Here is a 17,015-nt window from a genome sequence, read left to right on the forward strand (position 1 = left end):
AAAACAACAGCCTTGCCTGATGTTTTTTTGAGTCATTACACATAAGATATAATCAAAATTATCTGCTTTAAGCGTGCAACTGCCACCTCTGGACAGAACAATCATATGCCTCAATTATACAATCTTTTATAGAATAACAAATGACTGGAAAGTTACATTTCCTATGCTGGATTCCTAAGGGTTAGTTATATTAAAGGGCTAAAAATATATTAACTCCTTTGGGATAAGTATTTAAAAATGTATATTATTATCGGCCATCTGAATCAAATAAACCTATTACTCCAGTTTAGATATTATTTCGTTTAGCCAGTGCTCCTTAATGCAAAAGCAGACAAAACATTAAAGGGTTTCAATAATAAAATGAGCACAATTATCAAGGTTGCCAAACATACTTTGCATATTAAGCATTCTCAAACCTTCATTTGTCCGCTGCCCTTCTTACAGTGTCCCATAGCCCTCCTATTTTGTTACAACCCCTTACAAAGGCTGTGGTCTAAGTGCATGGAAAGTTGAACAAAGCAAATAATCACCTTATAGCATACCTCCCAACATTTTGGAAATAAAAAGGACAAAAAGATTTGCCATGCCAATTTTTTGGCCACACCCCCTGATTACCATGTTCATTTTATAAAATTTGGCAAGTTATGAAAGTTTGAACACATTTCTTGGGTTTTTATGTGTTATTACAGTTTTGCTAATAAAGGTGAATTGCCCTTTAAGCTGCAAGTCACATTTTCCCCAAGAGATCTTCTTGTCTTAAATTGTTACAATTGTTTCTTTGCTTATCTTAAATTGTTACAAAAGTGTTGAAGTGCACCTGCCACGTATTCTGGGCTCTCTGCCAAAAGACAGTTACGTTTCTGAAACTTTGTATCTTTTTCTGGCTGTTTAGTGCAGGAGATCAAAGAGATAGTCTGGACATATAGGTAGCAATCCGGGACTTTAGGTTGAGCTGTTGAAATTGGGACTGGCCCACAAAAAGAGGGATATTTGGGAGGTTTGTTATAGGCATAGTACCTACTTAATTGGCAGGGCCACCCTAAGCTAAGAATTCATTTTAAATAATTGACCTGGAATCATATTGAGAATATCATTCAAAATAGTTAAGGGAGAAAGCAATTTCAAAGGTCGCTGTTAGTGCATTAAAATTGTTGAGCAACGCAGGAGAGCAGCTTACCACCGGGGCAGCGCAATAACACCCAGCGCAGGGGGAGATGAGTAACTTGGTTTACAATTTATCCTCCTGTAACCTGTATCCCAGTGAGATTAAGGTCCTTAATAAGGGTATGGGGGTTTGATTTTACAGACATGTTATACATGGAGAAATCAACGGCCATATGGAGACTAGAGATGTCGCGAACTGTTCGCCGGCGAACTTGTTCGCGCGAACATCGGGTGTTCGCGCTCGCCGGAAGTTCGCGAACGTCGCGCGACGTTCGCCATTTTGGGTTCGCCATTGTTGGCGCTTTTTTTTGCCCTCTCACCCCAGACCAGCAGGTACATGGCAGCCAATCAGGAAGCTCTCCCCTGGACCACTCCCCTTCCCTATAAAAACCGAAGCCCTGCAGGGTTTTTTCACTCTGCCTGTGTGTGCTGAAGAGATAGTGTAGGGAGAGAGCTGCTGCCTGTTAGTGATTTCAGGGACAGTTGAAAGTTTGCTGGCTAGTAATCGTTTTGATACTGCTCTGTTATTGGAGGGACAGAAGTCTGCAGGGGTTTGAGGGACATTTTAGCTTAGGTAGCTTTGCTGGCTAGTAATCTACCTTCTACTGCAGTGCTCTGTATGTAGCTGCAGTGGGCAGCTGTCCTGCTTCTGATCTCATCTGCTGACTGCTGCAATAACAGTAGTCCTTGTAAGGACTGCTTTTATTTATTTTTTTGTTGTTTTACTACTACTACTACTACTACTATAAGAGCCCAGTGCTATTAGTCTAGCAGTGTTGGGGAGTGGGACTGGTGTGCTAATCTGCTGCTCCTAGTAGTTCAGCAGCACCAACTTTAATTTTTTTTTTTAATATTCATTTTTTTTTTATTTTACTTTTTTTATTTTACTACCGCTGTAGTAGTGTATAAGTTGACCTTTTAGGCATTATTTGCCCTGTAGGCATTATTTGCACAGTGTTTTCTTCAACCCGCCATCTAGCTGTGTGACCTTGTTCACATTCTGTCTAAATATCCATAATATTACCGTCTCCAGAAAAAACACCGGAGTGACTTTTTTCAAGCAGCCATAATATATTTTACGTAATCCGTATCCACCGCTGTAGTAGTGTATACGTTGACCTTGTAGGCATTATTTGCACAGTGTTTTCTTCAACCCGCCATCTAGCTGTGTGACCTTGTTCACATTCTGTCTAAATATCCATAATATTACCGTCTCCAGAAAAAACACCGGAGTGACTTTTTTCAAGCAGCCATAATATATTTTACGTAATCCGTATCCACCGCTGTAGTAGTGTATACGTTGACCTTGTAGGCATTGTTTGCCCAGTTTTTTTGGCCGCAGCCACTGAAGCACAGAGGCCAGAAAAAATATGCCATATAAATGCTGAAAATAGTCATTTTTTGCCATACGTTGACTCAACGTATATTGCAAAAAATGACTATTTTCAGCATTTATATGGCATATTTTTTCTGGCAACTGTGCTTCAGTGGCTGCGACCAAAAAAACTGGGCAAACAATGCCTACAAGGTCAACGTATGGCAAAAAATGACTATTTTCAGCATTTATATGGCATATTTTTTCTGGCAACTGTGCTTCAGTGGCTGCAACCAAAAAAACTGGGCAAACAATGTCTACAAGGTCAACGTATGGCGAAAAATGACTATTTTCAGCATTTATATGGCATATTTTTTCTGGCAACTGTGCTTCAGTGGCTGCGTCCAAAAAAACTGGGCAAACAATGCCTACAAGGTCAACGTATGGCAGTTGTTTAAAGAGAACAGTAGATTACTAGCCAGCAAAGCTACCTAAGCTAAAATGTCCCTCAAATCCCTGCAGACTTCTGTCCCTCCAATACAGAGCAGTATCAAGCAGATTACTAGCCAGCAAACTTACTATCATCTGTCCCTGAAATCACTAACAGCTCTCCCCCTACACTATCTCTTCCAAGCACACACAGGCAGATTTTTCAGATACATTTTTGCCCTTGATCCCCCTCTGGCATGCCACTGTCCAGGTTGTTGCACCCTTTAAACAACTTTAAAATCATTTTTCTGGCCAGAAATTTTTTTTTTAGATGTTAAAGTTCGCCTTCCCATTGAAGTCTATGGGGTTCGCGAACCGTTCGCGAACCGCTCGCGTTTTTGCGCAAGTTCGCGAATATGTTCGCAAACTTTTTTTCCGACGTTCGCTACATCCCTAATGGAGACCCTCAAGTAAAAAGGACTGAAGAACTAAAAATTAAAAGTTCCTACATACCCAGAATTAATAATGCATCTATGGACACATTTAGAAATATGGTAAATACGGACATTAAACATTATATGAGCAACACGGTTTGGGACAAACATGATAACTTAAGAAGGGCATAAGGAATACCCTTAGAAGTTTACAACAGGATCCCTCCATTATTATTAAAAAGGCGGATAAGGGAGGTGGTGTTATTATTATGAACAAGAATGACTATGAGGAGGAGGCATACAGACAACTTAACAATACGCAACACTATAAAAAATTGGAAGGGGACCCCACCAGTATTTTCAAATGGGATATTGATATTTCCTGGAAGATTCTTTGGTAAACGGGACAATAGATCCAGATACATATGAACTTTTACAGCAAAAAAAATTCAAGGGTTCCCATGTTTTACTTATTGCCACTACAGCCATTAGCAATGTATATTGAAATTCATTTACAAGAGATAGTCACACAATTAGACACTTGCCTAAAAGACACCACTGATTTTAACATATTGGAACATGTTGAAATACCAAATGAGGAAGTTATAATTTGCACAATAAATGTGAAGCACCTCTACACTTTAATACCATACAATGAGGAATAGAGAGTGTAAGGGAGTATTTAACTAAGCAAACAATGGCCTCACACGAAATTATGTTTGTATGTGATTGCTTGAATATTGGACTCACCAAAAGCTACTTCAGGTTCAATGAGATGTTTTTCCTGCAAATAAAAGGAACCAGTATATGTGCAAATATGGCAAAGACTTATGCCAAAATTTACATGCATAAATTTGAAATGACCTATATACTGACACACCTGTGATGTGTACCTCCAGCCACTAGAGGTCTTCAGTTGATAATAAGCAGGGCCGGAACTAGGGGTAGGCAGAGAAGGCACATGCCTAGGGCGCAAAGCTGGAGGGGCGCCAGGCACGCACCTTCTGTGCCCCTCCTACCCCCTAGTCCAGTCCCCGTTCTGGCCGGCGAGTGTAACATTTGTTTTGCGCATTTCACGCACGCGCAATGGCGGCTTTTCGCGCACGCGCAGTGGCAGCTCTTCGCGCACGCTCAATGGCGACTTTTCGCGCACGCGCAATGGTGGCTTTTCGTGCAATGTCGGCTTTTCTCACTTGCGTATTGGCCGATTTGCCCAGCCAGGCTGCCTAGGGCGTCTGGCCGGGTTGGCCCGGCACTGTTAATAAGTGTTTCTGTAGTTCTTACCATCAGACTCTGATGGCTGATATTCAGCCAAGAGGCTCCACTAATGTGTACTATAACCACTCTGAATAAAAGTCTGAAGTTCTAACCAGTGTGAGTTTATAAAATAACACAACACCCTGTATTTTGCCCAAAAAATCATAACTTGGAAAAGGTATGTGGATGAAATGTTTGTAATTTGGAAGGACACTGAGGAAGAAGTAAGGGAGTTCTTCTAAATACATTACATACAAGTTTACAATGGAACTAGGCCAACATCGTAAAATTACAAATTCAAAGAGGGTACCAGAGAGAGGATTTGTTGAAACACAAAAGTGAAATAGTACAGAAAGACAGGAAGGAGTTACGCCAATCAAAACCAAAAGATATGGTGGAAAAAAGTATCCCTTGTGTCACAACATTTAGACAACATACATATTTCTTGAAGAAAATAATCAAAACGTACTGGCCAATCTTACAAAAAGATAAGATGTATGGCAAATTGTTTAAAAATCTTCCCCAGTAATGTTATAGTAAAGGGAAAAGCATAGGGAAAAAATAATGTGAGCGAATGCTAAAGACAATGTAAAAAAAAATAATCAAAGAAAAGGTACATTCCCATGTCTGAACTGTGGCCATTGTATCGGTACAACACGGGGTGATCAATGCACCCACACCAAGGAACTAAAATACAGTACCACTAAATTATTTTGCTACTTAACACGGACAATGTAATATACTGTCTTAAATGCCCTTGTGGGCTAGCATATGTGGGACAAACATTGAGAACAATAAAAATTAGACTTAATTAACATAAGAGCACAGGAACAGAAAAGCTTGAAGGAAACAGAAGGAGGTAAAAGGTACAAAAAAGAGACAATACTGGCAAAACAAAAACAGTTAGGTGGCAAGTATTGGAATTAGTGGAGGCAAAGAATTAAAATATGATTTAAAAGCTATTGCTACAAAGGGAAAGCTTCTCGATATGGAGGTTGAAAACAATGCATCCAAAAGGCCTAAATGAACAATGGATTTGAAGTTGCTTTTTGTAATATGTTAGAGCGTTTTCCTAAAATGAACTGATGCTTTTTTAAAATGAACTAAAGTTTTGTATTTTATTCCCAGATAACCTGCTGGGGAATAGATAGATGTAAGAGTAATGATATGCCCAGCTGGTATTGTATATCTATCTTCCTTTCTGTAATTGCTAATTAAATAGTGAGTACACTGTATTGTTTAACACTATCCAAGGATAATGGACTTTGATTGGACTGTTTCACAAATATTTGGATAATTACCACACCCACATAAGCCTTAAGGGGTAAATTTAAGGGTTGTTTCGGCTCACTTATGTGACCTGATGAAGGGAGGTGTAGACCCCCTGAAACGTTGTTCTGCATTTTTGTGGTAAATCTGGTCAATATCATTACCTCCTCACATGCTCGCATTCAAGACTTTGCAAGGGCTGCACCCCTCCTCTGGAACGCTCTCCCACGGTCTGTCCGACTTTCTCCCAACCTTTCTGCTTTCAAAAAATCTCTGAAAACTCACTTCTTTCGAGAAGCCTACCCTCACTCTGCTTAACTACCAAACACAACACCACATACAATACCACATTTCTCACCCACTTAATTCCATCTTGCCCACTCCCACACCTTGTGTATTACTCCCTTCCCTTTAGACTGTATGCCTATGCATAGGGCCTTCCTCACCTTTTTGTACCTGTATTGATTGTGATGTTTGTTACTCCATATATTCTATATATGTAATTCATGTGATGTAGTTGTATAATCACATTTACTTTACAGTGCTATGCAATATGTTGGCGCTATATAAATACATGTTAATAATAATAATAATAATAATAATAATAAAGGATTCATTACACAGCAAGAAATGATAGAGTGCTTTATTCGTTAGTGATTCTGCAATGTGATGATGTGGCCTGCGTCTAGGAATAGCACCATGAAAACCAGCACCAGAGAAGTGTGAGTAGTGCTCCCTTTCCAAATATATTTGTGAATGCCAAAATAAATACATTTCTGTCATTATTATTATTATTATTATTATTAATTTATAAAGCGCCAACATATTTTGCAGTGCTGGTGTTATGTAAAAGTGCATGGGAAATGGAACATCCTAATAAACAACCACATTTTATTCTCTGGCATCACAGCTAAAATCAGTCCATTCAGTTGAAGATAACGAAACCACCTTTAATATGCAATTTCTGTTTAAACAGCAGGAAGTTTGTATTTTCCCCTGCTATTTGGTGAGCCTAATAACATGACATAAGTGACAAAGTATAATTCATTGTCCATTAGTGAAAGAATATTGCATAATCCTATTCAAACTTTGTACCTGAATATGGAAATCTTTTCGTTCCACGTTACATTTGTGTCTCAGTACTGGTAATCAAATTTAAAAAAAAAAAAAAAAGATTATAATGAACAAATAACAGAATCATACATAATACACAAAATATTTTCTTGTCTGTTGGTAGAAAGCGGATGTAATCCGAGAGTGTCACAGGCCCAATCTAGAGAAAATGACTGATCTCTACAGACAATAAGGATTGTCTTTTTTTGTAATAATCTTGTTATTTTTTGTAGTGTAAAAGTTCAAGTTTGACATAATTGTGTACTTTAAAGGTAAAGATTTTAATCACAGTGCCTTATCTCTAATGTTTAAATGACATTCTAAATTCTCTAGGCAACAGACCAGAGTAAATGTAGCCTATTGGATAAAAATGGTAAAGCTGGCCATATACAAAAGATTTGAGCTACTGATTTATCTCTACCAGGTGGAGCCAGAAGCTTATCTGCCCGCGAATGGGGCCCTCCCTAAACTCAGGTTTAAATAGCCCCTCGGGCAGAAACTACAGTACATTGTTGTGTTGATGTGATCCTCTCACAGTGGCATAGGCACTCGTTATTATCTGATTGTTTGCCAAGGTCTTGAGCTGCATCGATTTGCAGGTGGAGGGGGTCATTCTTCCACTTTACAAAGAGCTGGTAAAGCAGTATGCAGTACAGTTTTGGTCTCCAGTGCTCAAACAGGACATTATTGTATTAGAGAGGGTACAGAGAAGGGCAACTAAGATGGTAAAAGGTATGGAAAATATTAGCTATGAGGAAAGACTGGCCAAGTGGGAGTTGTTACACTGGAGAAGAGGTGCATAAGGGTGATATGATAACTATGTATAAATATATAAGGGGATCATATAAGAATCTCTGTGATGCTTTAACAAGTAGGTCCTTCCAACAGACACAGGGCCATCCATGCCTATTAGAAAAAAGGAGGTGTCATCTAAATATTTGGAAATGGTTTGTACATCGAGTTCTGGAATTCTCTCCATCACTTGTATTGGCTGGTATTTTAGATAGCTTCAAGAAGGGGTTAGATGGCTTTTTAGCAAGTGAGAAGATACAGGGTTATTGAAAATAGCTCAAGTTGATCCAGGAACTGGTCCAACTGCCACCTTGGATTCAGGAAGGAATCCCCACCCCCGAGGCAAATTGGAGAGGGTTTTTTTTTTTTATCAACTAGCAGTTAGGCAGGCTAGACAAATAAGGTTGACCTTGAAGAATGTGAGTGTGATGAAACTACCGCGCGATCCCTGCTTGTAGGCCGCTGGTGCCTACACTATAGGGAGTGTGCGGCGCGTTTCAATTAAAGGTGCAGGCGCGCTGACTAAATGACGTCAGCGCGCAAAATTCAAAAGTATAAATAGCCTGAAAGGGCTTCCAGATCTTGCCTGTGATAGGAGTTTATTCCTGGTGCTTCCTGAGCTTTGCTAATTCTGTTTTGAACCTGTTTTGATTCCTGTTGTGACCCCTGCCTGGCTTTTGACTATTCTGACCTCTGTATCCTGACCCTTGCCTGATTACCGACAACCTCTTCTGATTAACCCTCTGATTTACTACCTGGTTTGACCCTTATAGTTACATAGTTAGTTACATAGTTAAATTGGGTTGAAAAAAGACAAAGTCCATCAAGTTCAACCCCCCCCAAATGAAAACCCAGCATCCATACACACCCTCCCTACTTTTAATTAAATTCTATATACCCATACCCTTGCCTGCCTGACTACGTTTATTCTCTGCCTGCCTTGACCCGGACTGATCTGACTACTCTATTGCCTAACGCCTTGTACTACGACCTTCTGTCCAAAGACTTTACTTTACAGTCGTGCCCCTCTGCCTTTCCAGAACCCTCATCTTGCACCTCTCGTTTATGTCCAGGTGGCATCCAAGTAAGCCGAGGGCTCCTCTCGAGGCCTAAAGGCGGTCACATTACTGGAGAAGCACGAGCCGAGACCAGGGTGCCTGGTGTTTGTTCTGGTGTTGGGTGCCGACCGTGACAGTGTGTCTTTTATTAACCTAATTCTATGTTTCTATTTAGTCAGTTTCATCTCAAGCCACTACCAGTATTGTTTTGGTCTGTGGCGAAAAAAGACAGAGAATCTGATGGAAATATAGTAAACACAGGAAGAACTTCTCTACAGTAGAAACCCCATATTACATTTTTCATGGGACCAGAAAAAAATGGTGTACAGTCAGAGAAAATGTATTATGCTTAATATACAGGGACCACAAAAAAAATGTAAAATGAGGGTTTTTTTGGATCAACTAGCACTTAAGATCAGGTGAAGTAAAATTGAGGTTTCACTGTATATTAGATAAATACGAAAAGCTCTTTCCATTCTACAGTACAGGAACTCATCTTCATGGGTGCAAACAATTTACTTAAAGGAAAACTATACCCCCCAAACAATGTAGGTCTCTATTAAAAGATACTGAGTAAAACAGCTCATGTGTAAAACCCTGCTTAATGTAAATTAACCATTATCATAATAATATACTTTTTTAGTAGTATGTGCCATTGGGTAATCATAAATAGAAAATTGCCATTTAAAAAAATAAGGGCCGCCCCCTGAGATCGTAAGATTCACTGTGCACACATACAAACCACATGTAAGGTCACATGAGCCAATTAACAGACATAGTTCTGCCTTTTGCTTCCTCACTTCTTCCTGTTACAGTTAGTGTTGTAGTATTTCTGGTCAAGTGATCTCTGAGGCAGCACAGATAAGAGTCACGAAATGGTGGTTCAAGGCAAGAGATGTAAAAGGGCAATATTTATGTAAATATATATTCCAGTTTGGTAAGATTCTTTAATATGTCATTCAATTTGATATAAACTATCTGTTGCTTAAGTATTCATTTTGGGGGTATAGTTTTCCTTTAATGTGGCCATACACGTATAAATCTCTCCCTGATATGTCCGCATTTAAGTGGGCGATATCGGGCTGATCTGATCGTGGGCCCTATGGCCCAACGATCAGATCATAATGTAGCCAATACGGGCGGTCGGATCCTTGGACCGCATCAACGAATAGATGCGGCCACGATCCAACAGGATTTTTAACCCTGCCCAACTGACATCTGCCCGACTTTCGGCCAGACATTGATCAGGAAAGCCTGTTGGAGGGCCCTATGCGCGTCCCAATAAGCTGATTTTTGATGTGGTATTTAGTCATACAATAACAAACCACATGTATTTATGTCTGAATGCAATCATTTATTCTTTACAAAATGAACAATGAATGTTCAAGGCTATGTTTGACAGCTCTTAGGTTGTAAGTCAATATTTCATTTGCAAGCCATCATGGAATAATTACTTTAGGCTTTATTTCCTTGGTAACTTTGTTCCTTTTATTATTTCATTATTATTACTATTAAAAGGGCTGTTCACATTCCAAACACTTTTTTTTCAGTTCAGTTGACCAAAAAATAATTACTTTTTAAAATTGCTTTACAGGTTTTATTTTTTAGTGTTTTTCCAAAACTGAAGTTTAAAGTTTAATGTTTGTGTCTCAGGTTTTTCAGTCTGGCAGCTCAGTGATCCAGGAACAGATTCTGAACTGTTACAATTTGCTACATTTAGTTGATACATTTCTCAGCAGCATCTGTGGAATATTAGCAACTATTCTATCAGTTCTAACCACCATGCCCTAAAAGGGTGGTTCACCTTTACATTAACTTTTAGTATGCTATAGAATGGCCAATTCTAAGCAACTTTTCAATTGGTCTTCATTTTTTATTTTTTTATTAGTATTTGAATTATTGGCCTTCTTCTTCTGACTCTTTCTAGCTTTCAAATTGGGATCACTGACCCCATCTTAAAAAAAACAAAAACATACTCTGTAAGGCCACAAATGTATTGTTATTGCTACTTTTTATTACTCATATTTCTAGTCAGACCCTCTCCTTTTCATATTCCAGTATATTATTCAAATCAGTGCATGGTTGCTATATTAAGTTGGACCATAGCAACCAGACTGCTGAAATTGCTAACTGCTGAAAGCTAAATAACTTAAAAACCACAAATAATAAATGAAAACTAATTGCATTTGTCTCAGAATATCACTCTCTACATAATACTAAAAGTTTATTCAAAGGCAAAGAACCCCTTTAATGTACCTCAGCTGAGCAGGGATAAAGATAAGAAATGCATCAGCAAAATGAATCCATTTAGAACAGTTGCAGAGTCGGTGACCCCTACCTTCAGAGCAGCTTTAGAAAGATTTAAGAAGGGGAAAAAATTTAAATATTAGAAAAACAGTCACAAATATAAAAGAAACTAATTGGAAAAAGTCTTTATTCATAGTGAATAATCTGAAACCAACTGAACTGAGAAGAGTGTTGGCAGGTGAACACCCTATTTAACACATATTTCTAATCCCAATTACACTGTACACCACTGAATATGAATATACGTGGACTATGCAGACTACATACAAAACAGGAAAAAAAACAAAAACATATTTGATATAAAAGGTAAAAGAGCTTACAATCATGGTATGTCACAATGGCTAACCCACGTCATCTGATTAATAATGACTTAACCTTATTTGTCTGATGTGCATGCTCTGGTTACAATAACAAAATTCTATTTACCGGTGTTAAAGAAAAAATGAAGGACACGCCAATTTATTCTGTTCCCAAATTAGAATTAAGAACCAATCTCTGATCTCCTATATACAGTTGTGCTCAGAATAATAGTAGTCTGGCATCAGTAACCTGGTCAATCACTGTTTTTGGTAGAAATTATATTTCTACAAATAATTTACTAGTAGGTGTAGAAGAGTAATAGAAAACCAACAGACCCAACAGTCATGACATGCATGCTGCTGATTCTGTGTAATTGAATCATTAATTGAGGCTTGTTCAAAAAAATAGCTGTGTGGAGTTCAATTAGTCATTCATTCTGTGAAAAACAGGTGTCCATTACGTACGGCCCTTATTTAAGGAAGGAAGGCAGCAAATGTTGTGCATGCTGGTTATAGTGTATTTCTCTCTGAAAATCTGAATAAAATGGGTTGTTCTAGACATTGTTCAGAAGAACAGCCTACTTTGATTAAAAAGTTTATTGGAGGGGGGAAACATATAAAGAAATGCAAAAATTAATAGGCTGCTCAGCTAAAATGATCTCAAATGTTTTAAATGGCAACTGAAACCTGAAAGATGTGGAAAAGAAAACTACTGAATGGATAGAAGACTAGCCAAAATGACTGCGAGTACGGTCACCATTATTCAAGCCATAGCACCCTGTGAAGCATGGTGGCACAAACGTCATGATATGGGGATGTTTCTCATACTATGGTTTTGGGCCTATTTATCACACACCAGGGATCATTGATCAGTTTCAATACATCAAAATACTTCTTGGTTCCAGACCAACAAGATTGACGTTAAGGAGTGGCCAGCCCAATCCCTGGACCTTAATCTAATAGAAAACTTTCGTTTTCCTTTAAAGATCAGTTTATATCATTTATTTATTATAGCTGGGTCTTCAGGAACAGGAAAAGTAAAACAGGGTTGGAACTAGGGAAAGGCAGGATAGGCAGCTGCCTAGAGCACAGCTATAGGGAAGATGCAATTTCTTCCAAAAAATGAATGAATAATACAGGCTGCTCCTGCCTGCCCTGGCTTACCACATGTGCCATGGAACAGCACCAAGTGAGTAAAGGAAGGGAAATTGGGGGGGGCAGGACCAAAGGTTGGCTGTTGCAGCAACAGTGCTGACAGGGAGGTCAGAGAGGTGCAAACTGGAGTGGAGAACGTGTGCCTTGCACACAAGTACCTCTTGGTCCAGCACTATAGTATGCCATTAGTAAAATGCTCCGCAGCTCTTCCAAGTTGAAAGTTCGAGTGAAATTCCGCCACTCTCCATTAATTTCTATGGGATTTTTAAAACAGTGGCGGAATTTCACTTGAGAGGACTGTGGCGATCTCTAACTTCCCTCTTTGATAAATATACCCCTATAAGGTTTATTAACCCTTTAAGTGCCACAGAACGTAGAATCTACGTTCTGTGGAAAAGTAACTTGAAATGCCACAGAACGTAGATTCTACGTTCTGCAGCACTTCCGAGTTCTGGAGCGGAGGAGCGGCTGTTAGAGCCGCTCGCTCCGTTCCTCTTCGATCAACTGCCCCTACGCAACGAGCAGAGCAGGGGATCGAGTGGCCCCTGGGGCGCGATCGCCCAGGGGCCCCAAAGCAGTAGCAGGCACGTGTTACTTACGTGTCCTGCTGCTGCAGCCTGCACTGCGCCGTCCAACTCCGCCCCCACAGCACAGGGACATGGATGACATTGCAGATCTCTTCCTGGGGCCCTTCCAGATCGCCTGCAACAGTCTCCAGCGACTTTTTCAGGTTAGTGCAACAATTACACACACAAACACACACTTATTACATTAATACACACTTAGATTCACACTTACATATACATTTTTGGGGATTGGGGGGGTCACTTACACTCACACACACATAACATGTAATTTACCAATTGTACACACGCACACACATGGCATTGTGGCTTTTTTTTTTTTTTCTTTCTTATCGCATCGTCTCTTTTTTTGGCTGAAAAAAATGTTTTATTGCCATTACGAATAGCGTATTCGCTAACCGTACTGTGCAATACCTTTTGTATGTTATTTCGGTGATTATATTGCAATTTTGGGTATTTTGGTGCATTTTTAGCCATTTTATTGAATTTTTAGCCATTTTATTGCATTTTCAGCTCTGCATATGTTGTGTTCACTTGTTTCTAGCCGTATAACCTATTTGGCCCAGCTAAAATATTCAAACTGTGATTCTGACGGCCGATTACACTAGTCTGGAAAAAAAAAAACATTGATTTTTGTGGTTTAATTGGATTTTTTTGCATTTCACTCTTTGCTGCCTTATTTTGTTTTGCCTTGTAAATTTTATCTACTATATATCCATTTGGGGGTCTCTGTGTGCCACATAGTTTGGTATATCTATGCATATTGGGCATCAAAGTGTTTAGTAGACCCCTGGCATTCATATTTAGGATGTTTTATGCTGATAAGTTATGAAATGTGGGGCATATAATGGGGTAAAATTCAAGCTTTGTGACGATTTTCAGAAATTTGATAAAAACCGTTACGTTCAGCATTGCTTTGCAGTTTGGCAGTTTGCAGTAGAAACACTTATTTACCCATATTGGATTAGTCAGAATGTGTACTTTCTGAAAATATGGTTTTCTGGGGTCTCTGTACTGTTAGGGGGTCTAATGTCGCATAATACTCACACCGGGTGGTTATATTGCAGCAGCCAGCGCGTCAGCCGTGAAAAATGTCTATACATATTGTCATTTGGGGGTCTCTGTGCGCCACATAGTTTGGTATATCTATGCACATTGGGCATCAAACTGTTTAGTAGACCCCTATGTTTATATTTAGGATGCTTTATGCTATGATACATGGACAATACGATGCTGGAAAGTAGAAGCTTTGAGGCAATTTTCAGATATTTCACCAAAACCGCCAAATTTGGCAAAGCCTTGCGACTCAGTAGTTTGGAGCAGAAATGCATGGGTACCCATTTTAGATTCTGTAGAATGTATACTTTCCAAAAATATATGGGTTTGGGGGTAAACATAAATTTCTGTGTTTTTACCCCACAAAAATGCAGTCAATGTGTTTATTTTTCATTAGCTGAAGTTACCCACAGGACTATTTGTATGCACTAACTTCATTTTGGGGCCTCTAAATGCCAGATACTTTGGTAAACCTATGAACAATGGCCACCAAACTGTTCAGAGGAACCCTGGCAATCATATTTAGGGTGCTTTTTCTTAGTACGTAATGATACATGGGTGATATGGTGCTGGGAAGTTGAAGCTTTGAGGCAATTTTCAGATATTTCACCAAAACCGACAACTTTGGGAAAACCTTGCGATTCAGTAGTTTCGAGCAGAAAGGCATGGGTACCCATTTTAGATTCAGTAGAATGTGTACTTTCCAAAAATATATGGGTTTGGGGGGGTAAACATATATTTCTGTGTTTTTACCCCACAAAAAATACAGTCAATGTGTTGATTTTTCAGTAGCTGAAGTAAAGTCCTGAACAATTTGGATGTGCTAACTTCATATTGGTCTGTAAATGCCAGATACTTTGGTAAACCTATGCATAATGGGTATCAAACTGTTCAGTGGACCCCATGCAATCATATTTCAGGTGCTTTTTCTTGGTACCTAATATAATTTGGGATATGGGGAGCAGCAAAATAAAACCTTTGAAATGATTTTTCAGAATTTTGAATTTTTTTTTGAAAAACCGCTATGTTCAGACAAGCTTTTATGTTTGGTAGTTGGGAGTAGAGAGACATAGTTACCCATTTTGTAATCGGCAGAATGTGTACTTTTCAAAAATGTATGGTTTTCTGGGGTAAACCTACGGTTTCAGGATTTTTTGCCTTGGAATCTAAAGCATGCCGTTTTCTGCCTTAGTGCTTTCAAAATTCGGCAATATACTGCCGGGAGTTTTTGCTGTACAAAAGTCCTAAATCTCCCTAAAACTATACATATCTGGTATCGGCACGTTCGAGAGACATAAGGCTTTCCAAATCAGTTGGATTTTCATCCGTAAAATGAAATATTTTTCTGGTATAAATTGATATACGATATACTTTTTTTTGGTATTTAGCACTATAAATTTTTTTGCACAGGTGGAAATACATGAAAACTCAGGCAGATTTAGAAAGCTCAGTTTCTACCAAAAAAAAAAAATGTATAGTTTTTGTAGGTAATCTATAGGTTTCCCCTCAGAAAATGCCCCTAAAGTGAGAGCGCACAAAATGTTTCAAAAATGGCATTTCGCTAACCAAAATGTGAAATTCTGCTGGCACTTAAAGGGTTAAAGGAACAGTTCAGTGCGAAAATAAAAACTGGATTAATAGATAGCCTGTCCAAAATAAAAAAAAGTTTCTAATATAGTTAGCCAAAAATGTAATCTAAAAAGGCTGGAGTGACTGCATGTCTAACATAACATAACAGAACACCACTTCCTGCTTTTCAGTTAATCAGCGACTTGAAGGGGGGCCACATGGGACATACCTGTTCAGTGAGTTTGCAATTGATCCTCAGCATGCAGCTCAGATTCAAAAGCAACAGTTATGACCCACATGGTCCTCCCCCAAGTTACTGATTGGTTACTGCCTGGTAACCAATCAGTGGAAACCAAGAGAGCTGAAGAGCAGGAAAGAATGGGTTACTAATGGGTTAAGTCCCTCACCATGCCTGTAGCACAGGAAAAAAACACAATCATGAATAATTAATCAGCCTACAATTACCCACCTCAGTACCTCCTTCCCCAGTGTTATATACAAGCCAATGAAAAAAACAAGCCAAAACACTATAGAATGCTTATAATTTTATTCAGGGAGGGAAAGAATGTGCTGCCTTCCGGACTAAAGAAAAAGAAAATTTCGGTAAGTATAAATTTTTTCTTTTCCTTAGTCCTCCAGGCAGCACAGATACTAATGGGATCTAGCAAGCTAGTATAACCAGGGTGGGTTTAAGGATCTTGAAGTACTGCCTCTAGGACCCGGCTGCCAAAGGCTGCATCATTCAAGGCTGCTAAGTCAAGGCGGTAGAATCTTGTAAATGTAGAAATGCTGCTCCATGTGGCTGCTTTACAGATTTCTTCCAAACTCAAGGCTGACTTTTCTGCCCAAGATGTAGCAACTGCTCTTGTTGAATGAGCTCTTAATTGATCAGGAGCATCTTTTCCTAAAGAAGTATAGGCCAAAGAAATCGTATTCTTCACCCAGGCTGCAATAGTGGATTTTGCAACCTTGTTTCCTTTCGACTTCCCCATAAAGGAAATAAAAAGATGTTCCGAGTCTCTGAAACTTTTTGTTCTCTCGATATAAATAGACAGACATCTTCTTACATCTAGCTTATTAAGCTCTTCTTCCTCCACAGTGGAAGGCACCGGAAAAAAGGATGGAAGTATAATTTGAGCATTAATATTTTGCGTAGAAGGAACTTTTGGTCTAAAAAAAGGTAGAGTTCTGAGCACCACTTTTTCTGGAAAGAA

This window comes from Xenopus laevis, chromosome 5S (genome assembly GCF_017654675.1).
Source record: "Xenopus laevis strain J_2021 chromosome 5S, Xenopus_laevis_v10.1, whole genome shotgun sequence".
NCBI classification, from domain to species: Eukaryota; Metazoa; Chordata; class Amphibia; order Anura; family Pipidae; genus Xenopus; species Xenopus laevis.